Genomic DNA, 24,695 nt, shown 5'->3' with positions numbered 1-24,695 from the left:
TGGCCCCAGATCCTCTTGTCTCAAGCTGCATTTGTCTTCAGTTCTACCTCTACCTTCCATTGGGAAGGAGAATGGCACCCTTCATTCAGTGATGAGCATCCTCACCCCTGATCATATCCTTCATATTCCAATTATTTCAAACCCTAATAAATCATCATCCGGACTCCATTCCCCATTCCTCACTTCCCAAATCCTTATTCCCATCCTTCCTTCACAAGCCTTCCACCCTGACTTTTCAACCAAACACAACTCATCCCTTTCACTGTGCCCCATGGAATATCTTCTCCATAAGAAACAAACTTCACTTCAACCTAAATTTTTTCTACTTCCACTTATTCCATCTACTAGCTATTATTGAAACCTGACTCACTTTGATGAGCCTCCCTGGCCACCCTTCTCAGTATGGTGGCATCTTCATTCATTCCCCTAGGCACTGGTTGAGGCAGTGGAGTTAGAATACTCTGTTTCTCATTGCCACTTCCAGGTTTTCCTCCTATCTTCAGCACTCAGTAACCTCTCTTCCTTTGAGATTCATACTATTAATAACTACCTCCCATTTCAAATAAATGTATATTTTATTTATATTATATAATTTTCATAATAATAATAAAAACACCTACCATCTAATCAAAATCCTGGTAGCTTTGTCAATAAATTTCCAGGTAACTCCCCTTCATCCTCAATGAGTTCAGTATCTGGATCATAATTTTTTTTCTCTCCTCAACCTCTGCCCTCATACTAAGAGACTTCAGCATACATATTGACTCTCCCTCAAACACCCTAACCACTCAGTTCCTCAACCTACTCACTTCCCATGAACCTACTCCTCCACATCACCTCACCTACACTGAAAAATGGTCATACTCTTACTCTTTGCTATCACCCACAAATGTACCACCTCTGCACTCACATATTCTGAAATCCCCTTCTCTGGATCATAATCTATTAGGCCCTTCACCTCTCTCTCTGCTTTACCTTACAAAACCCATCCAACCATGACCTCCAGTCTCTTGATCCCTTAGTTTTCTCCCAGGCCAACTTTCCTGCACTGGTCTCTCTCTCCTCATGACCTCTAACTATGAATTCCCTCCTCTCCCCCTCTGTCTTATCTCACATCAATTATATACCTTTGGAAACTATATCTTCCTTTACCGCTGACTCACAGGATCAAGTGGGCTTAATTGTTACTAAAGCTAGCCTCTATAACTTCTCAAGCAATCCCATTCCTTCCCATCACCCCCTTTTCAGTCTCATTCACTCATTTCCAGTCTCTCGCTCTCTACTGGCTCATTTCCTAATTCCTACAAATAAGCCCATGTCTCCCTCATCCAGAAAGAACCCTTACTTGATCTTCCCATCTCTGCTAACTATTGTCCTATATATCTTTTACCCTTTGTGGCTCAACTCCTTGAAAAGCCCATTTATGATAAATGTTTTCACTTTCTCTCCTCTCACTCTCTTTTTAACTTTTATAATCTGGCTCCCAAACTTATTCCACCAAAACTGGTCTCTCCAAGGTTATTTATGATTTTTCAGTTGCTAAATCCAATGGTCTTTTTTCAGTCTTCAATCTCCTTGACTTCTCTGCAGGCTTTGACACTGCTGATCACTCTCTCCTCCTCAATACTCTGTTCTCTCTACATACCTCTCTTCTGCTTTTCCTCCTACCTATCTTCTGGTTCAAGATCTTTTTAAGTGGATCTTCCTCCAGATCACAACTTCCAAGTGTCAGTTTTCTACAGGGTTCCATTCTGGATTCTTTCTCGTCTTCCTTTATACTACTTCATTTGGTGATCTCATCAGCTTCCATGGCTTTCATGACTATCTCTATGCTAATGATTCTCAGATCTCCTTCTCTAGTCCTTATTTCTTAGCTGATCTCCAATCTCACATCTCTAACCAACTTTCTGGATGTCTAGTAGACATCTTAAACTTAATATATCCAACACAGAACTCATTATCTTTCCCCCAAACCCTCCCCTCAGCCCTCCATGCACATCCTCCCAGTCCCTTAGGTTCTCAAACTAGGAGTCACCTTTGCCTTCTCACTCTATTATTTCCCACTATCCTTCCCCCCTCCCCCATATCCTTTTTGCTTCTGGAACAAAACACACCATCTTTTAACTCTAGGTATTTTCTCTGGCTGTCCCCCATACCTGGAGAACTCTCCTTCCTCATCTACACCTACCCATTTCTCTGGCTTCTTTTAAGTCTCAACTAAAACCCCATTTTCTACAAAAAGCCTTTCCCAACAGTGGCTTACTTTTTTTAGTTATTTCCCATTTATTCTATTTGTAGTTTGTTTGTACATATTAGTTTGCATGTTGTCTATCCCATTAAATTGTAAACTCCTTGAGGGCAGGCACTATCTCATGTATATTTTGCATCTCCAGCACTTAGCACAATGCCTGGCACATAGTAAGGACTTAATAAATGTTTATTGATTGATAGACAACAGACGAAGCACCTGCAGGTGGAAATGGAAGCCAAATTGCCAGAGCAAAATTTAGAAAGGCATTGATTCCCCAGATCACAGCAGAGAATTATACCAAAGTGTAGGAACTTCATTAAGAATTATACAAAGCAAAGAGATTCTGTGGGCCAGGAGTTTAGAAATATTCCTTGCTCCCACAGTCTCTATGACTAGATCTGACCACCCATCTACTTTATGTCTGAACATCTTCTACAAAGGACTATGGGGATGGGAGGCAGAAAAGGAGTAAGGGTGCCAACAAAGCAAAAGGTAATGTAGCTTCTGGTTTAGGATTGGTTTATAACAATTGCTCTTGCCATAACTTCTCAGTAAATTTTTTTTTCTAAAAGCTAATAGAATTCTACTAGTCAATTGATATTGGGAGTTGAAAATCTAGGGCCAGGGTCATGGTGGTGAATCTATGGCACATGTGCCAGAGGGGGCACTGAGAGCTCTCTCTGTGGGCACACACACCATCATCCCAGCACAGAGTTGGCCAGAGTTTGTTACTAAAAAGCCAGAGGGATGTGGGGTCAGACATCTCCTCTCCCCTGCTCCATGTGTACCTCAGGACATTTCTCCTATCACCCACCCCTCTAAAAGGTTTACCATCACTGATCTAGGGTGTCTTACACTGATTCTTTCAAAGAAAAATGGACCAGACCCAGTCTAAAACCAGCTTTCATCATTTCTGACTTCCTCTCATTCTCTGGCCAGATATTGGGAGTCAGAAATGGGGGCTCAGGAGACACAGTACTAGAAACCCCCAAAACTAAGGAATTACTCCCTAAACCCTGAGAGGACCATTAGTCACTGCCCTCTGGGGACTCAACCTGCATCAGCAGTGGTAGGAGTTAGGAGAAGGAGAGGGAGTCAGGAGGGAATACTACAAACAGATAAGTAAATGCAAGATAATTTGGTAATCTTTAATGGACCTTCCAGCTTGGCAATCTAAATCAAGATAAGTACATGCTTTATCTTGTTCCCACTGATAAATGGTTTTCACTTTGACAAAGTGCTTCTAAAGGAGACAGGGTCCCCAACCCCCTTCTATTGCTCAATTATTTTCTAATCTGGGTGTCTACAACAGGACCCAGGATGGTCCATAGCTGTACCAGAGAGGTTCAAATTGGGGTTAGTAATGCAGATTGTTCAAAGGCCTTTAGTATTTTCCCCAAGGAAATCCTGAAAGAGGACAAGAAGAATTAATGTGAGCCAATCTGAGTGATTTCTGCCCTTTCCCTCCTCCAACGCAGGTATTAAAGGAGATTTATTTTCTGCCGTGGGCAGTCAACAGACAAAGATCTATTGGCGGACATGGCAGGATTGCCGCCCATGAAATGGAGCATTCAACTCTACCCATAAATGGAGGCTCTATGGCAGTTCTTGAGAAGGAATATATAATGTTTCTCTGTGTCATTTTTCTGCTAATTAGTATAGAAAGATAAATATGGTGCAGGTAAATTTTTAGGAACAGAGGTGGGACCTAGAAGGCAGAAAAACAGCCCCCAAATTCCCCAATCCAAGAAGGGGGGAAGGGTAGTAGAGGAGGAACAGACCAACTTAGAATTGAAGCCTATATGTTGCAAAAAGTAAATAAACATCTGTGAATTCAAAATATGAACACTTTCACCCCTTGGACTCAAAAACTGGAACAGTGTGTCCACTATTGGGGGTGGGGGGTGCACTAAGGGTCTCATTTCAAGTTTGCTTCTATACTATATGAGTAGTGTATTAAGGGACTGAAATCCCCTCATCAGGCCCCATGCTGTTCCTTATTCCTCTTTCCACATGATTCAGATTTCCAGAAAATTAAGAGTTTGTCAGAGCTCAGTTGCCATACAATGTAATGAGATTCATCTCCCACCTGGACCTGTAGTCAAGAAGACATCCTGATGAACAAATAGACCATGGGGCTGACCCAGGAACTAAGGATTCTCTTAATGATAGTGGTAGAGTATGAGAGGAGGGGGAATGTAAACAAACCAAAAAATCTAGGGTGTCTTACACTGATTCTTTCAAAGAAAAATGGACTAGACCCAGTCTAGGTCAGCTTTCATCAGTGCTGACTTCCTCTCATACTCTGGCCAGTATCATGGCTCCCTTCTATTGCCCACAAATAAACATTTCCCCTACTGTGGTATCCTCATTCTCCTAGGACCACACAGACACAGCATGGCTCCTTGGACCTAGACCTGAAAAAGAAGCTTCAGAGAAAGACACACCCCCTCATAAATGAGGCTAAGGGGTGGCATCCAAGACATCGCAGGCTAAAAGATCTCTGTATTATAGGTTTCTGGGATAACTTCAAAGCAAATACAAGATTTCTTCTAATCAACAGTAATCTTCCCTCCCCACACTAAAATCAGAGACAAGCCATCAGGCCAGATGATCAGGACTGTGTGATTCTTATAAATTTTCTAAGGGTGGAACCCATCTGATAGTAGTTCCTTTTCTTGTTGTCTACCTAGAGCCTTCTAGGTGAACCTATGGCACATATGCCACAGGGTGGGCTACTCTCCTCCCCCACTCCACCACACTTGAGGATATTTTTCACATCACCCACCCCTCTGCCAGCAGCCCAATGGGAACACTTACTCCCTCCCCTGTCTGGAGTAAGGGGGCAGTTCACATAAGCATGAGGGTTGCAGTTTGGATACCCAGTCTCTAAAAGGTTCGCTATCACTGACCTAGAGCATCTTCTCTTCCTTCTATCCCCACTGGTTCTCAAAAGGCAACAGTTAAATTTTCAGTGTGAGCATTTGCACCTCAGAAAATGGAAATACTACTAGTCATAATTTGATTTGTCATTTTCTTGGCTAACAATTTTTTCTCTCTTTGTTTTAGGCTACAATTGTATGGTTGTTTTTCCCAAAGTTCCTTTCCCCTTACAAAAAGCTAGATCTATTTGAGATGATTTTGCAGACTTTTGCATTTACTAATTTATTCAAAAGAAATTTCCACATAAGTTTTCTGAAGTTATATGACCAAACTTGTCTCCCTCCTTCCCTTTTCTTTCCCCTCCTGGAACTGGCAAGCAATTCAGTCTGGGTTATAAATGTATTATCATATAATACATATTTCCGTATTGTTCATTTTTGTGAGTAATCTGGTAAAACCATAATCCCAAAACATAAATCCAAATAAACAGGTGAAAAATTGTGTGCTTTCATCTGTTTTCCTACTCCCACAGTTTTTTCTCTGGAAGTAAATAGCATTTTTTTTCTCATGAGTCCCTCAAAACTGTCCTGGATCATTGTATTGCTAACAGTAGCTAAGTCTATCACATTTGATCATTCCACAATATTGCTGTTACTGGGTACAATGTTCTCCTGGTTCTGCTTATTTCACTCTGCATCAGTTATGTAGATCTTTCCAGTTCTTGCTGAAATCATCCTGTTCATTTTTCCTTATGGCACAATAGTGTTCCATCACCATCTTCTACCACAATTCGTTTAGCCATTCTCAAATTAATTGTTCTATTTTTTTTTAATCCTTACCTTCTGTCTTAAAATCAATTCTAAGACAGAAGAGCAGCAAGGGCTAGGCAATTGAGGTTCAGTAATTTGCTCGAGGCCACCATCTAGGAAGTATATGAAGGCAGATTTGAATCCAGGCCCTCTTGCCTCCAGGCCTGGTCCTCTATCCATTGTGCTACCTATCTAGTCCTTTTAGTGAGTGAGTTTGGCCTTCCATTAGAATTATCTTTCCATTGGTAGGGAACCACTGGGGATAGTTTGGGGTGGTCTTTAGAATAAGAGTACAGAGGAAATCTGTCTTTGCTTTAGGGACTCCCAGAAATTTTGGTGTGCTACATGTAGAAAGGGACATTTGTCCAGACCCCAGATGGCCCTTTGTGCTGCTGGAAGTATGGAAGAATTTTCACATAGGAGACTGTCTCACTGAAGAGGAAAGAGGTGATTCTAAGTCAAACCCAAGTCCTATATCCCAATGAGGAAGAGTTATACATGATCTGGGTAGCTCTAGAGGAACCAGATTTCCTTCAAAGACAGAAAGTCCATTTTCTTTGCATTAATTTTATTTTATTTTGTATTTGATATGGAGCCCATCCATCTGAGCACCAAGAAAGGCTTGAGTTAGGAAACAAGCAGTGATCTTTGGTAAATTTTTTATTTAATCCCTCACCTTCTGTCTTAGAATCAATACTGTGTATTGGCTCCAAGGCAGAAGAGTGGTAAGAGCTAGGCAATGGGGGTCAAGTGACTTGCCCAAGGTCACACAGCTGGGAAGAGTCTGAGGCCAGATTTAAACCTAGGACCTCCCGTCTCTAGGTCTGACTCTCACTTCACTGAGCTACCCAGCTGTTCCATGTTAAAATTTTTAAATGGTTTTTGTTTTTTGAATCTGCACAACTTTGACCATTAGGACATCTGTGACTTTCACCTGGACCAGACTCCAGCGAACTGTTCTGGTTTGGGTTGTGAACAATCCATTGGAAACAACCCTGCTGAGTGCCTGAGAGGGACAGCCAGTTTTTCCAAAGTGGAGCATCAGCTTTCTGAAGGCAGAACCCGGCTTGTTACTGTCTCTGTACCCTCTACATTGCACAGTGCTTGGCACATAGTCACTGGTAAATGAAGGAATGAATCCCTTTTAGCACTTCTAGCTAGGTGGCCCAGTGGATAGAGCACTCAGCTTCCTGAGTTCACATCTTGCCTCCGATACTTACTAGCCGTATGACGCTGGGCTTCTCTATCCATCTAAGCAGGGGCAGTTTCACTCAGCACTATAGACTCTGCCAACCATGATGCTCCCCAGATCCCATTTCCTTGGGTCCCAAGAGAACTTGATGAAGCCCTAAAGAAGTGGCAGGCTGCACCTTCTGAATCAGAATCTCAAGGCTTTTTCCTCCATCGGACCACTAGTCACCCCAGCAAGCCTCCGCTGTGAGGGTGAATGTCCAAAGCCACTGCCTGACCATGGCCTGGCCCTCCCAGAGGCCAGCAGAACCACCCAGGTGTCCCTCCAACCACAGAATCAAGCCTACTGTCAGGCCCCAACTGTGGTTGGGAAGATCAACATTCCAAATGGTCTCCCAGGGACCCCAACAGGAAGCTCAGCCTGGATCTAATTGGCCACCAAGGTAGTTTAGCTCTGGAGAGAAACTGAGGAGGAAAGAAGCCAGGCCAAGGTCTGGTGCTATTTCATTCCAAATAAAGAATCCTGAGATGTTTAATGTGCCTCACTTCCATCCCTGGAGATCAGAGGCATTCTTATGGAGCAGCATCTCTGAGGGTAAGCAGTGCTGAGCGTTCCAATTCGACTGCAGATACTCACTAGCCCTGTGATTGTAAGGAAGTCATTTAATCTCTTTAAGCCTTGGTTTGCTTACCCATAAAATGGGAATAAAAATCCTCGAACTACTTCCTCCCAGGGTGATCATGAGGAAAAAAATCCTTTGTAAATCTCAAATTTCTGGAAAAGATGGCAGACGTTGCTCCTAGAACAAGCTCTGGAAGGAATCTCCAGAGACTACTTTGTTCAATCCCCTGACTCCAAGTAGACTGGTATTATTTATAGTTCTAGATATATACTGGCGTAATTATAGAGCATTTTATAAATATCTCATTTAACTTTCACAACAATTCTGAGAGGCAGCTGCTATTATTATCTACATTTTACATATGAGGAAATTGAGGAAGTCAGGGGTTGTTAGGTGGCTTGCCCAGAGTCACACAGCTAATACCTAAGGCAGACTTTGAACTCAGGTCTTCCTAACTCCACATCCAGCTCTATTCACCATCGTACCTAATCAATCACCTATCTGATTTATTGCCTCTGGAGTCACTAGCCAGTGGTGGGTTACATTATTATGGATTTCACTGTGTCAAGATCACCAGTCAAGGGGCAGTGAAAAGGAAGCCAGGTCTAGAAAGGAGAGGTTCTGGGTTCAAATCTAGCCTCAGATACTTCCTAGCTGTGTGATCCTGGAAAAGTCACTTAACTTCAATTGCCTAGCCCACATTGCTCTTCTGTCTTGGAAATGAGTATTGATTCTAATACAAAAAGTAAGGGTTTTTTAAAAATAAAAATAAAGAAATCACGAGAGGTTAATGAGAATATAGACTCCTGGAGAACAAGGACTTTTTCACTTTTACCTTTTTGTCCCCATTGCCGAGCACAGTATCTGGCACATGATCAGATGCTTTTTGGTTGACTGATTCAGCAGAAAAAAGCAAAAGAATCATCTGGGTGCGCTTTTGGTCATTTTAAGAAGGATGCTCATAAGCTGATCAGGACAGGGAAAAGATTAGAAACCACACTGTATCAGAAACAAAGAACTGCCATGACGCAGTGAAGGTCCCACAGGATCTGGAGTCAAAGAACTCGAGTTCAACTCCTGAATCTCTGATTTTCTTCCCCTGTGACCTTAGACTAGTCACAGCCTTTCCAAGGCTCAGTTCCTCATCCATAAAATGAGGGAGTTGGACTGGATGAGGGGTCCTTCACTTCTTCTATATAATGATCCCATTGGACAGTCTTGAAAAACCCTTTGGAACCCTTTCTAGAATTGTTATTGTTCTTTAGTTGTTTTTCAGTCATGTCCAACTCTTCCTGGCTCTATTTTGGACTTTTCTCAGCAGAGGTTTGCCATTTCCTTCTCCAGTTCATTTCACAGATGGGGAAACTGAGACAAACAGGGTTAAGTGACTTGCCCAAGGTCACACAGCTAGAAAGTGTGTGAGACTGGATTTGAATTCAGAGAGATGAGTCTTCCTAAATCTAGGTTTGGCACTCTATCCACTATGCCACTTTTTAGAATAAAGGTTTTTAAAAAACATAACATAAAATATATAGAATTACAAAGGAAATCAATTACATAGAAATACAATTATCAAAAAATATACATATATATTTTAAACTCTTACTTTCCATCTTAGAATCAATACCATGTATTGGTACTAAGGCAGAAGAGCAGTAAGGGCTCAGCAATGGGGGTTAAGTGACTTGCCCAGGGTCACATAGCTAGGAAGTATCTGAGGCCAGATTTGAATCTAGGACTACCCAGCTGCCCCCCTCAAAATATGTTTTTAAATGAGTGCACTGATCTAGATAGTCCAAAAGATTCCTTTGAACTCTAAATCTTTGGGTTATAATTCTCTATTCAGCCTTGGAAAAAAAAAAGAAAACTTCACTCATGGCAGTAGAGTCATCTTCCATTACTATGAAACCAGATTAGCCTTGTTCTGCTTGGCCCCCTGGGACAGAACAAAGAGCTTCTGAGAAAAGTACAGGAAAGATTTGGGTGCAAAACTTTATAACAAGATCTAATCAATCTCATTACAGTCAATATTCAGCAGCATAGGGCAGCTTGATGGCACAGCTGAGCCTGGAGTCATGAAGACACAAGTTCAAATCCAATCTCAGACACTTTGGAGTTGTGTGATCATGAGCAAGTAATTTAGCCCTGTTTGCCTCAGTTTCCTCATCTGTAAAATGAGGTAGAGAAGGAGATGGCAAATCATCCCAGGATCTTTGCCAAGAAATTCCATTGAAAGAATTGGTCTGATATGATCCTCAGGGGCACTAAGAGTTAGACAAAACTAAACAACAGCTAGGGACAGCTAGGTGGCACAGTGGATAGAATATCAGTCCTAGAGAGGGAAAGACTCCTCTTCCAGAGTTCAAATCTGGCCTCAGCCACTTACCTAGCCATGAGACCCTGGGTTTGTGTCTTACTCCCCAAAGTGTGGGACCTAATTTAGAGGGTGCTGGCAGCACTTGCACTCCTTCAACATGAAAAAATGAGTTTAATTCCTAGTTGACGAGCAAGAATAATTCATTAAAATGAAACTCTTCTAGATGCTGGACTGGGAACCCTTCTGCCTTTTGCCTCTCAAAAGGGAACGCTTACCCAGATTCCAGTTGGTGGAACCTGCCTCAAGGAAATTACAGCTCTGTCATTTCTTACAAGACTGGGGCCTCTCTGAAGGCAGGAATCATGCCGTGTAAGCCTAACTCTGTGTTCTGCACACAGTGAATACTAAATAAAAGCTGAATAAGTGATCAAATTTTAGCATTCAGTGATGCTATGATTCCATGATTCTAATCATAAAATAATAGGTGTAGAGTTAAAAGGAACTTTAGAGATCACCCAGGCCAACCCCTTCATTTTTCAGATGAGAAAACTAAGTTCAGAAAAAGTGACTTGCTCAGGACCAACAGAAGCCTGAATTTGAACTTAGGTCCTCTGTCTAAATCCAACAATCTCATGGAAAATAGGAGGCTCAGTGTATAGAGAGCCAGGCTTGGAGTGGAAAGGTCCTGAGTTCAAATCTCACTTCAGACACCACTTAACTGTGTGATGCTGGGCAAGTCATTTAACCCAGTTACCTATCTCTTACTGCTCTTCTACCCTGGAACCAATAATTATATCAATTCAAAAACAGAAGGCAAAGATTCACTAATAAATAAAGTTTTAAAAATCCAATAATCTGGTCACTATAGCACACTGCCTTTCTTAAATACCTAAACCCCTAGGGTGCCCCAGGGCCCATTTTTCACTTAGGACGAGTCTTGAGGAATAATAGATAGAGTGATGGACTTGGTGACATGAAGCCCTGAGTTCAAATCCTCTGACACACAACTGTAAGATTAACTATAGGCAAATCCCTTAGCCCTTTTTCAAAGTCTTTATCCTCCTCTGAAATGGGAATAAAACACTTCTAATATCTTCCTCACGGGGTTGTTGGAAATGTCCAGTAAGGCAATGCAGGCAAAGTTATTATTCCCTTTGCCTGCCCCTATTCCAGCTGAAGGCTCTCTGTGGTCTCTAAGGGTCCTCTGAGAGGGGGTCCTCCCAGCTGATGGGAAGGAGTGGCCTGAGGGTCCCCTGGTGTTCCCAAAGGCTGCCTGGAGATTTATTTCTTTTCCTCTTTCTCTGGGACTAACTGTTCCCTCCACTCTCCCTCTGGCTCTGCCCCTGGACCTCCTGTTCTCTGTGCTCTTGGACTGGGGATGGGGGTGGGGGTGGGAGGGAGGGAGGGAGGGGCTGACTCCTGAGGACATCCAGCTGAAAACAGCTCCTTTCAGTTAGTCCCAGAAGAGTGGAACCGCCCCCCCCACCAGCCACCATCTGCTGGGGCCACTTTCAAAGGAGGCTTGTATCAGCCTCAAACACAGCATTGATAGGGCCCCTGGCCCAGCTGGGAACAGATCGCCGGCAGCTTCCGTTTACCTTGGGTTGGCCGGGATGGTTCTAACATTTCAGCAAACCTAAGCTATTTCCTGTCTCCCACCCCTCTTCCTTCCCTGCCCTGGGCCCCCGTGTGCCGCTCTACCTCCACTGTACATTCTGTCTCCTCTCACGCTAACTGACCTGAGGGGGCTACCTTCAGTCCCAGGCACAAAGTGCTCTGTTTTCTGTGGTTGCTTGGAACTCTGAACACACAACATGGTGGAGTTCTCTAAAATCTGGGGTCTCTGCACAGGGCCACCTGTGACCCCTAGGACCAAGTCACAGCAAATGTCACCATCATCATGATGACTATTAATCAACAGACATTTATTAAGCACCTACTACGTGTTAGGCACTGTACTAATGTTATTGTCATCATCATTGTGACTATTAGTCTATCAACAGACATTTATTAAGTACCTACTATGTGTTAGACACTATGCTAATGTTATCATCATCACTATGACAATTAGTCTATCAACAGATATTTATTAAGCACCTACTATGTGTCAGGCACTATGCTATTGTTAGCATCATCATCATCATGGCTATTATCCAATCAACAGACACTTATTAAGCACCTACTATGTGTTAGGCATTGTGCTAATGTTATCATCATCATCATTGTGACTATCAGTCAATCAACACACATTTATTAAGCACCTACTATGTGTTAGGTACTGGCACTGTGCTAATATCATCATCATCATTGTGACTATTAGTCTATCAATAAATACTTATTAAGCACCTACTATGTGTTAGGCACTGTGCTGAAGTTATCATCACCATCACCATGACTATTATTAGTCTGTAATAGGTATTTACTAAGCATCTACTATGTGTCAGGCACTGTGCTAATGTTATCATCACCATCATGACTATTATCCAATCAACAAACACTTATTAAGCACCTACTGTGTGTTAGGCACTGTGCTAAGAGCTGCTATTACAACGAAATGTAAAAGACAGTTCCTACTCTGAAGGAAATCATAGACTAACAGGGAAGACAACATGTAAACAGTTGTGTACAGACGAGATAAAGACAGGCTAAATTGGAGATGATCCAAGCAGGAAGACCCTGGAATTAAGGACAAGCACTTTATTTTGGTCCAGACCTGTGCATTCAACAGAACAGGAAATTCCCAGTGTGGAAACTTCTTCTACAAATAAAATCAGCAGCTCTGCTGTAACTATTCTCCTCTGTCTTAGAGAGGCCCCTGGGGGGTTAAGGGGCTTTCGTGTCTCTTCTATGATCAAGATCATACCACCAAGATGTCATTGGGAGGAATTCAAAACGGTCCTTCCTGACTCTCAGACTTGTCAGCTATGCACAGGGATTCTTAACCTAGTTTTGGTTTTATAATATTTTGATAATTGTATTTTAGTATAATTGATTCCTTTGTAACCTAGATATTTTATTTTATGCATTTAAAAATATTATCCTGAGAAGATGTCCTAGGTTTCACCAGGCTGCCAAAGAGGATTATGGAACACCTAAAAAGATGAAGAACCCTTGAACTCTATGATGTATCTCCTTATTATTGCTATCATTCCTGACGAAAGCATATGCCTCAGGGGAAGCTGGGTGGCTCAGTGAATTGGGAGCCAGGCCCAGAGACGGGAAGTCCTGGGTTCAAATCTGGCCTCAGACATTTCCCAGCTGTGTGACCCTGGGCAAGTCACTTAACCCCCATTGCCTAGCTCTTACCCCTCTTCTGCCTTAGAACCAATACACAGTATTGACTGTAAGAAGGAAGGTAAGGGTTTAAAAGGGGGGGGAGAAAAGTATATGCCTCAAAGCCTCTCTCTGATGCCTTGGACTATCTCTATCTGTGTATAAATGGGCAGGAAATTTCACTAAGAAGGAAGGGGAAAAGAAGATAATGACCTTTTACCAGACTTGATCTGTTCTGCAACTTTCCCCTATGTAGTCCTTAAAGAATGGGAGAGGATTAAGGTTCAAAAACTGGGGAACCCCATACTCTAGAGCTTTTTGGTGGCTATTAGTCAAATAATCTTTGCCTGATATAAAATTCAGCCTTGAGCCAGAGGGAAGTTGCCCACAGAAAACCCCAAGCTCAGTAACTGGATATTAGTACAAATCAAAAAAGTAAACCCAATGGGGCAGCTGGGTGGCTCAGTGGATAGAGGGCCAGGCCTAGAGTCAGGAGGATCTGGACCAAATCTAGCCTCAGACACTTCCTAGCTGTGTGACCCTGGGCAAGTCACTTAAACCCAAATTGCCTATCCCTTAGCTTTCATCTGTCTTTTTCTCTTAAGGAGATAGCATGATTTCAGCCTAGTCATGAATTAAAAACAGCAGAGCAACAGAGTAGAAATTCCTTGATTACATTGTTTCATGCATCATAGGTATATTCCCAGGAACTAGCACAACATCTGGCATATAGTTGGTGCTTGCTAAATAATTATAGTCTGAGCAACTGATCCAGCTGAACATTATATAATCAGGCAGTGTCCATCAAAGACTACTCATCCCCTGGAGATTATGGGTCTGCCACAAACCTATGTGGCTCTCTGAGCAGGTATTCAGCTAAACAGCTTCTAGAGATACAAGGTCTAGCGGAACAGCATGTCTCAAAGCAGTGATATGTGAAAACTTTGAGTCCAGAGGAATGCAGGCTCAGCAATAACAGTGTGACGACACTAGTAGAACACATCAGGAGCCACAGCTTCAAAGGTTCAAGTTGTTTATCCTCATGTTCCTTACACATGAGCCTCTCCATAAATATTTTTAAAAATAAAAACACCAGAAAACAAATTCCATACCTAATTAAAGAATAAGTTCTTGGTGGACTGGGCTGATTATAGGGCAGGTTTCTTTTTTAAATAATGACAATCAATAGATTTTTCAGGACATGATCCTTTGAACACATATTCTGTGCTTCCTACATGTATTAACTCTTTTCATTCTGTATTTTTGGATGAGCACACTCGGGTTTATGAGGGGAAATGTTTTGTTGCCACTCTTTTTCTATGCTTTTTCATTAAATGTCTTTGTTCTGAATTCAGTGTGTCATTTGGCTAACCATTAAAGGTAGGGACACTAGTGGGGGCTCATGAAATGTATTTTGTTTTGTTTTTTCAAAGGAAGTAGATACAAAGAATATTTTGAAACCGGAGTAGTCATTCTCAGAGCAGGGAGGAGGAAAAGAATTTCTTGCCTTGAGAAGGTGTTACCAGATGCTTGGCCAATTTTTTTTTTTTTAATATATTGTATTTTAATGGTATCCACTAAAATCACATTTTGGTGCCTCAGCATAGTTTAGAAGTAACCCTGGGCTCTTGTAAGTTATACGAATAAAATCCAAACTCTATAAATTCTCCCCAGGCTAGAAGTATATCAAATATAAAACTAGCAACAGAGGGTACACCTAGCAAAGTTTGAGGAAACTGTATCATGTAGTAAGAGGAACTCAAGACTTGGAATCAGGTATGAATCCCCCTCAACATCAACAAGGTGTCTGGCCATGGGTGCTTCAATCCTCTCATCTGTAAAATGGGGCCAGTAATACCAATAAAATCTGTCTCACAAAGCTGTTATAGAATTCTGGGCCTGGAACCAGAAAGACCTGAATTCTTATCTAGCCCCCAAGACACTTGCTATCTATGTGACTCTGGACAAGTCACTTAACCTCTGTTTGCTTCTGTTTCCTCAGCTGTAAAAATGAGGATAAAAAAGAGTATCTACTTCTCAGGGTTGTCATGAGGATCAAAGAAGATAATATTTCTAAAGCACAGAGCCTGGTATACAGTCAACACAGTATAAATGATTATCCCTTTTCCCCCCATTGAGATATCTGGAAAGTGCAAACCTTAAATTGTTATAGAAATGCTAAATAGATTGAATTGTATTGTCTTCTACAGATTAGCTTACACCTTTTTAGGCCACAGCAACTTAAAAAAGAGCCTCTACTAAGTTGGGTCTGTATCAGTAGGGCAAGGACCGCCCTGAAGAAATCCCCATCCCACAAAAATGGAAGTATGTGGATTTAGAAAGAAGTTTGTACTTTTCAAAGTACTTTCCTATTCCCTCTCTCTTTTAATCCTACTGGAATCTGGATGGCCAGAATCATCATCCCATTATACAGATGAAAAAAACTGAGGCCCAGATAGGAAACCAGACCTGCCAAAATAACACAATGAATTGGTGGTAGAGGCATCATCTATCAGTGGCAGGACCTGAAGAGCAATCTCCAAGTTCCCTTAAGGATCCTTTTACCCTATATGATAAAGCCAAGATGAGCAGCTCACCCTCTTCTCAGCTTCACTCCCTCACAGATCGGTGAAGAGTACATCCTGAGTGGCTTCTGTAGCCCTTGGCCCTGCTGAAGAATCTTCTTCAAAATGACCCAATGCCCTGCAGGAAAGGCTTGGGCTAAGTCACTCAGCCCCTCAAGATTTCAGATCCTTCCTCTAGAACAGGGGGCCCCAAACTTTTTACAGGGGGCCAGTTCACTGTCCCTCAGACCATTGGAGGGCTGGGCTATAAAACAAACGATGAACAAATACGTATACCGTTGTCTGGAATAGCAGAGGCTGCAGCACTGGCTTTGATGGACCTGTCACACCTTGCACTGGCCCATCACTGTCACCACTATACCGGGCAGCAGTACACACAGTGTGGAATCCCCTCCTCCAGATCCCCAGATTGCCTCTCACCATGCTGATGTCTTCCATTGTGCAGCCACATCATCCTTTGTGTGGCACCTCGTTCTCCTTCAGTTACTCTCAGGACAAAGCGCCAGGCAAAGGATTATGTCACCGGAAGTAGTACTACATATGAGCAACACTGCGCCACCACATACAGTACTGTGTATAAATGGAGATCTTGAACCTCAGACTTCAATCCCCAGAAGTCCTTGGTATTTCCTAGAATTCCCTATAATCTCACCTAAGTCTCCACCTGGGCGAGATCATAATTAGTATTTAACTGGCAGTAATGCCTCCCACATGCTCTCTCTGCCATTGCAATGATGTTGGAAGTATAATGCTAAACTAAGCTAAGCTCAGGGATTTTGAATGGGCTAATCAGCCATGGGCACGTGGTTTTTTTATTTATATCTTCTTTATTCCTTAATTTCCAATAATCCTTAATAAACCTCATAAAATATAATATTTTTATTAGTAGAGAAATAATTTCATTTTTATAACTGACTACCAACAAAAGAGGGGCCCCTTCGTGAAGTGTGGTGAGGGCTGGATAAATGGCCTCAGGGGGTCACAAGTGGCCCACAGGCCGTAGTTTGGGAAAGCCTGCTCTATAAAATGGAGAAAATCCTATTGGTATTGTCAACCTCAAAGGGTAGTTGTAAGAACCAAGGGATAAATATGCTAGGGTGCAACTAGGTGTCTCAAAGGATGGAGAACCAGGCCTAGAGACAGGAGATCCTGGGTTCAAATGTGGTCTCAGATACTTCCTAGCTGTGTGACCCTGGGTAAGTCACCTAACTGCCATTGCCTAGCCCTTACAGCTCTTCTGCCTTGAAACCAATACACAGTCTTGATTTTAAGATGGAAGATAAGATTTTTAAAAAATAAAAGAGATAATATCTTTATATATTTAGATATAGGTGTGTTTTTTTAATTTTACTTATTTGAGGCAATTTTCAGTTAAAGAAATCAAGACTATTAATAAGCACATGAAAAAATGTTCTAGATCTCTTATAATCAGAGAGATGCAAATCAAAACAACTCTGAGGTATCACCTCACACCTAGCAGATTGTTCAACATGACAGCAAAGGAAAGTAATGAATGCTGGAGGGGATGTGGCAAAGTAGGGACACTAATTCATTGCTGGTGGAGTTGTGAATTAATCCAACCATTCTGGAGGGCAATTTGGAACTATGCCCAAAGGGTGATAAAAGACTGTCCTTTGATCCAGCCACAGCACTGCTGGGTTTGTACCCCAAAGAGATAAAAAGGAAAAAGACTTGTACAGGAATATTCATAGCTGCACTCTTTGTGGTGGCAAAAAATTAGAAAATGAGGGGAAGCCCTTCAATTGGGGAATAGCTGAACAAATTGGGGTATCTGTTAGTGATGGAATACTATTGTGCTAAAAGGAATAATAAAGTGGAGGAATTCCATGGAGACTGGAACAACCTCCAGGAAGTGATGCAGAGCGAAAAGAGCAGAACCAGGAGAACATTGTACACAGAGACTGATACACTGTGGTATAATCTAACGTAATGGACTTCTCCAGTAATAGCTTTACAATGTCCCTGAACAATCTGCAGGGATCTAGGAGAAAAAAAAAAAACTATCCACAAGCAGAGGACAAACTGAGGGAGTAAAAACACCGAGGAGAAACAACTGCTAGACTACAGAGGTTGAGGGGACATGATCAAGGAGAGATGCTAAATGAGGGCCCTAATGCAATACCAACAACAAGGAAATGGGTTCAGAGCAAGGACACATGTGATACCCAGACGAATCATATGTCGGCTAGGGAAGGGGTGTTGGGGGGTTGGGGGGAGGAAAAGAAAATGATCTGTTTCCAATGAACAATGTATGAAAATGACCAAATAATGTTTTAAAAACTAAAAAAAAATTATTTACTTATTTGTACTTATTTACTTATCTATAACTTTGCTAAAAAAAAATCTATTTAAGTCTCAAAGTTATCTAGTTCTCATAAAATCCTTCTAAGTCTCCATTGTATCTACCCTATTATATGTACTTTTTTAATGGTTATATCCTCTTTCCACAATTATTCATTCAGTAAACATTTATTAAACACCTACTGTGTGCCAGGTACCTTGCTAAGAACTGGAAATACCAAAGGAGGCAGTCTCTGCCATCAAGGAGCTCATAATCTAATAGGAGAAATAGCAACAATTGCATTTCAAAAAATTGCAAACAATGTACAAAGCAAGTTGTATATAGGCTAAAGAGGAAATAATTAACAGAAGAAAAGCAATGGAATTGGAACCAATAGAATGTGACCTCCTTGAGAGCAAGGGTATTTTCTTTTCTTTGGGGGGGGGGGGATTGTTACTTTGTTTAACCAGGGTAGCACTTAGTTAGGTGATTTAGTGGTTAGTGTTGGACTTAAAGTCAGGAAGACCTGAATTCAAATCAAATCCCTCAGGATTTTAATTTATTAGCTATGTGACCTTGGGTAAGTCACTCAAATTCTGTTTCCCTCATTTTCCTCATTTATAAAATATGGATAATAATAGCACCTCCCAGGATGGTTGTGAGGATCAACTGAGATCATATTTATAAAAGTGCTTCATAAACTTTAAAGTGTTAAATAAACCAGAGCCGTTATAAGCAGAGTGCCTGGCACATAGTAAGTGCATAATAAATGCTTATTGGTTGTTTGATATGATTACAAATGTAAAATTTTAAATTTAATCTCAAATAATTTTAAAAATCATTTTTAAGGGATTATTTTTTTTAAACCCTTAACTCTGTATTGGTTCCAAGGTAGAAGAGCACTAAGGGCTAGGCAATGAGGGTTAAGTGACTTGCCCAGGGTCACACAGCCAGAAAGTGTCTGAGGTCATATTTGAACCCAGAACCTCCTGTCTCTAGTCTAGCTCTCAATTCACTGAACCCCCCTAGCTGTCCCCAGGCTTTTCCAGTTCTAACATTCCCTGTTTTAAGGCCATTTCCAGTCCTGACATTCTGGGTTCTAACCTCTTTTTCAGCTCTGGCATTTGGGAGTTCTAACCTCCCTCACAGCTCTGACATTCTAGGTTCTAATCTCCTTTTTAGTTCTGACATTCTCTGTTCTAAAGGCTCTCCCAGCTCTGATATTCGGGGTTCTAACTTCCCTCCCAGCTCTGACATTCTGGGTTCTAATCTCCTTTCTAGTTCTGACATTCTCTGTTCTAAATAAAGCCTCTCCCAGCTCTGACACTTGGGAGTTCTAACCATCCTCCCAGCTCTGCCATTCTGGGTCTAACTTCCCTCTTGGTTCTGACATTCTTTGTTCTAAGCACCCTCCTAGCTCTGATAACCTCTGCTCTGAGATCCCTTCCAGGTCTAATATTCCATGATTCTATGAAAAGGGGGAAGAAAGAAGACCAGTAAAAATGTGAAAAAAGAGAAAAATGGATAGAAAGCGTGGGAGGGTGAAAGAGAAAAAAAAGGAGAGGAAATGGGTGGAGGGCAGAAACTCTAAAAAAGAAACTGTCCAGAATGTGCTGCGTAGGAGGTGGGGAGGAGGCTGTTGGCTGCCCAGTACTAATGACTAACCCCCTTCCCCCCCACTCCCCCAAAGTGATTCTTGGAGATGGGAAAGGGAGCAGGGATTGCTGGTCCCAACCGTCCCTGCTACCAATGGCCCTAGTCTTGGGGATGGAGTTGACTGTCCCTCCCTCATGTCCTCCAGCTCCGAGTGGAGTGACCTAGCGACATCCCCTGGGTGCTGGGGGAGCCAGGGTCTAGGAAGATGAATGGATCTGGAGACTGGTGTGTCAGAGCCTGTCCCTGAGCAAGCTTTGTCTCATTGGGCTTGTTATTTATCTCCTTTACCTCTCTCTAAGGAGTGAGAAGATTTAAAATGGCCAATTTGTCAGGATGCTACTAAGTGTGTAAATCTCACTTAAGCCCACGAGATAAATCAAGGAAAATCCATCCCACAGACAACTTCCAATCCCCACAGATCCACATTCTGGACTCCCTGTTAGTTCATCTCGGACCCAGACTCTTCTCAGCTCTTAGGAGTGGCCCCACCCTCTGGAAGTCTTTGAATTTGATGCTTAGAAGGCCTGTGGTGTCCCAAGTCCAGTTCTGCCTAGTTATGGGTCCAACAAACTATATTTTCTTCCCTGCTCACTAGAAAGATAGGCCCCTGGGGCTGAGCTCATCCTTCCCTCATCTACTCTACCCGTCAAACCACCAAGGCTTTAGCTGTGTCAACATGGCACCTGATGCTCAGAGACCAGTTGAAACAAATCAGATGCTCGGGGAAAGGACTCTTCAGTTTCCACTCAGAAGTTTAGTATCCTGTCATGGACCAAAGCCTTGGTCTGACCAGAGCTCAATTTCTCTCAAGAAGTTTGAGCAGAGGGGGCAACTAGATGGCTCAGTGGATTGAGAGCCAAGCCCAGAGATGAGAGGTCCTGGGTTTGAATCTGGCCTCAGAAGCTGCCTGGCTGTGTGACCCTGGGCAAGTCACCTAACTTCCGTTGCCTATCTCTTCCTGCTCTTCTGCTTTGGAGCCAATACACAGTATCGATTCTAAAATGGAAGGTAAAGGTTAAAAAAAAAAAAAGAAGTTTGAGCAGAGATGGCATGGCTATCCCATTATTCCTGAGGGAGACAAGGGATGATAGGGGGAAGGAGAGTAGTAGATTAAATAGGATTCAGGAGTTCCAGGTTCTAGACCCATTCTTGCCTCCAATTCTGTATGACCAAGGTGAAGGATGGTCCCTCTCTGGGCCTCATCTATAAAAGGAAGAGATTGTTCTAGTTGAAGTTTTCTTAACCTCTTCTGTGTCGAGGGCAGTTCTGGCAGGCTGGTGTAGCCCACAGAACCTTTCTCAGAATCCTAGTTTTGCCTGCTATCATGATTGAAGAAAATGCCAATTTTCCATTAGAGATTAGGGGAAATAAAGAATTGTTCCCATTTAACTTCACAGATCCCCTGAGATCCATCGTGGTTTAGAACCCCTGTCCTAGATGATTTCTGAAACCTGAGTCTGTAAGCCAGCTAAAGAGCACTGCTGTGTGGATCTTGTTACCCGCTCTGTCATTACTACTACGAGTTGTTCAGCTCCATAATTTCATGTTCTGAAGTTCCTTCTAGCTGTCGCATTCTATGTTCTCAGGGCCTTCCCAGCTCTCACATTCTGCATTCTAAGGGTTCTCCCAGCTCTGACATTTCATGTTCTAAGAATCCTTCTAGCTGACATTCTATGCTCTCTGGTTTCTCCTAGCTCTAACACTGTGTTCTAAGTTCCTTTCCAGTTCTAATATTCTGAGTTCTAGAGCCCTCCCAGCTCTGCTATTCCAGGTTCTTAGGTCCCTCCCGGCTCTGACATTTTGCATTCTAAAGCCCTACCTAGCTCTAAGCTTAAACAGACTAAAGTCCCTTCCAAACCTACTTTAAAGCGCCCACCTTCTTCAACATTCTGTTTAAGGTCCCATGCTCCCTTGTAACTAACAATTTGTTCAAAGACCTTAAAACACTCCTTGATTCTTCCAGGTAGGGCTTTGGGGAATCAGGCAAAGGACTATGAGAGCGAGGAAAGAGCTCCTGGGAGGGGGCCCCAGCTGTTCTCCAGGAGCATCTGGGCACTCTCCTGATGGTTTTTCCTCAACAAATACAAAAGTTGTCCATCTGCAAAGTAAACTAAATTGAACTGAAGGAGAATATTAGGAGGATAGGTGCTCTCTGTCCAGATTTCTTATAGGAAATGCCCAAAGGAAGACTGCTGTGGAAAAGAATTTGGAGACTTTTGGGGGGTGAAAAAAGTACATCTCAGTGCCAGTATCTTCAATGTGTCCAGGCCATAAATGTCTTTGCCTTTGTCCCTTCCCTGGACACCCATCCAGTTGTGGAAGTCATTTCTCATCTTTGGGCCTCAGTTTACTCATCTGTGAAATGACCAGGATGGATTCCATCTCTGAGGAGGACCTAGCTTTTATACGTTTATTTTTTTTTAACTTTTACTTTCTGTCTTAGTAACAACTCTAAGACAGAAGGGCAAGAGCTAGGCAAATTGGGTTGTGTTTTGCCCAGAGTCACAACTAAGAAGTATCTGATGCCAAATTTGAACCCAGAATCTCACAACCCCAGATCTAATGCTCTATCCTCTATGTCAGCTAGCTGCAACCAATATTCTCTTTTTCCCCCTTTTAAACTCTTACCTTTCATCTTAAAATCAATTCTGTGTAGTGGTTTCCAAGGCAAAAGAGCCTGAAGGGCTAGGTAATGGGGGGTAAGTGACTTGCCCAGGGTCACACAACTAGGAAGTATCTGAGGTCAGATTTGAATCTAAATCCTCCCAACTCCAGATTTGACTCTCCATCCACTGTGCCACCTTGCTGTATCCCCACATTATCTTTTTAAAATGTATATTCTGTAAACATCCCGAGGTAAACAAAAGGTAAGATCTGGGGGCATAGGCTTTCCCCAGAAGAGACCACTGAAAAGGAGTTTCTCCTCTACAGAAGGGGAAAAATGAGAGGAACAGGCAGGAAAGCTGAGGGGAACATTTAGAAAAGGAGGACCAAGAGCAATAAAAAGGTGTTCCATGAGATTGATGTAGAGAGCTATGGGCTGAAGTTTGGCCCAGGTTGGGGGAAGAAGCCAATGAGGGCCATATTGTCTAATTTCTTCTGTTTGGTCTATGTAAATCTTGTTCACACATCTTGTCTTACCTGTATCTCTCCCCTATCTCTGTCACTAAATGTAAGAGTTGCTTAATGGAGGTAGGTTAAATCCTGATCCTTTCACTATTCACCACACACTCTCTCTTCCCTTTGTCTCTGCACAAGCTCCATCTCCTTCCCAGAATATACTAACTGCCTAGACTCTGCCCTTTGACTTCCACTCAGAGGTTAAGTCCTCTGCAAGGTCTTCCCTAGTCCCCCTAGTTATTAGTGCCATCTCCCCCAAATTATTTTATATTTATTTTTCAGTGTCTTTATCTCTGTGCACATCATTTCTTTCTTTTTATTTTTTAAATCTTCTTTATTTCAACTAACCTCTTACTGAAGGTTGATGTTTACTTCAATTGTCGATATCGACAATCAACTATATCCATGATAAGTAATAAATACAATTAATCTCAAGATTACGGTCCCCCAATCATCATCAGGGGGGATTGTGAATTTTAGATTTACTTCACCCTGCTTAGTCTTTAGAATTTTAGCAATCAGGAATGTATACACCCCCACTTAAGGATTAAGTGTGGGGGAGGAAGGTCTATGACCCATGTGTGCCAGCAAGTGGCAAATCAGAAACAATTGGCTGACCCCCCCCTTCCAAAGCCAAGTTTAAGCCACCATTGGTACATGTGAGACACAGGAAGTGATGTAAAGAACTGCCTTTATATTTTGCATCATTTCCTGTGAGAGGGAGTTGGAAGTGGAACTTGACTACAGAGGAGCTCAAGCGTGAAACCTCAGACTGCTTTCCTTAGACTATCACGTGGTGAGTGAAAGGCTTACTCCCCTTTCCTTGACTTTTCTGGTGGAACAAGCCTCTGGAGAGGCCCATCTCTTGGGACTCCCTTTCCCTTGGCTTTCTGAAGGTACCAGCCTCTGAGGAGGCCCCTCATCTTGGAGGAGGCCTTGTGGCTGGAAGCCATGCTAGATTTAATCCTCTACCCCCAACCCTTGGTTGGGGCCTCTGAACTCCTGCCTGGTACCTCTCTCTTTTTCCTCTCTTTCTTTCTTACTTAATATCTTCACTCTATTGTAAATAAACCACCATAAAATATTTTTAAATCAATATAAAAATTAAAATTAAATCTCAAATATAAAAATATTATATTTTAAGAGATTTATTAATGATCATTAGAAATAAAGGAATAAGAGGGATACAAAATAAAGACCATGTGCCCATTGCTGATTAGCCATTTCAAAATCCGTAATCACCACCACCATGCTTGCCAATAGGGACAAAAAGAGGTGGTACCCTCCAGTCCCCACCTAATATCCTCTGTCTACAGGAAGTATGTAAGTACAGGAAGTCAGTGGGCTCCTGGGAAATATAGTTCTTTTTTTTTAGGGTAACAGATTTTCAATTATACATTTGTGAACAAAGGAGTCAAATATTTTCTTTTCTGTCTTCCTTCTAATCTCTGCAGTAAATGACACATTAATTTGTCCTCACTCCTGGATACTTTCCCTTTGGCTATGTGACACTGTACTATCCTGATACTTTTCTCACCTCTCCAACCAAATCCTGTTTGCTTTGATGGATGCTCTTTTTACCTCTTACCTTCTGCCTTGGAACCAATACTAAAGCATGAGTCTCTTATTTCACTTGTTCAAAGTCCCTCTGCTTTCATGCATCCTTCCTCTCCACTTCTGCACCA

This window comes from Monodelphis domestica, chromosome 4 (assembly GCF_027887165.1).
Source record: "Monodelphis domestica isolate mMonDom1 chromosome 4, mMonDom1.pri, whole genome shotgun sequence".
NCBI lineage: Eukaryota > Metazoa > Chordata > Mammalia > Didelphimorphia > Didelphidae > Monodelphis > Monodelphis domestica.
Note: the sequence above shows the minus strand (reverse complement) of the source record.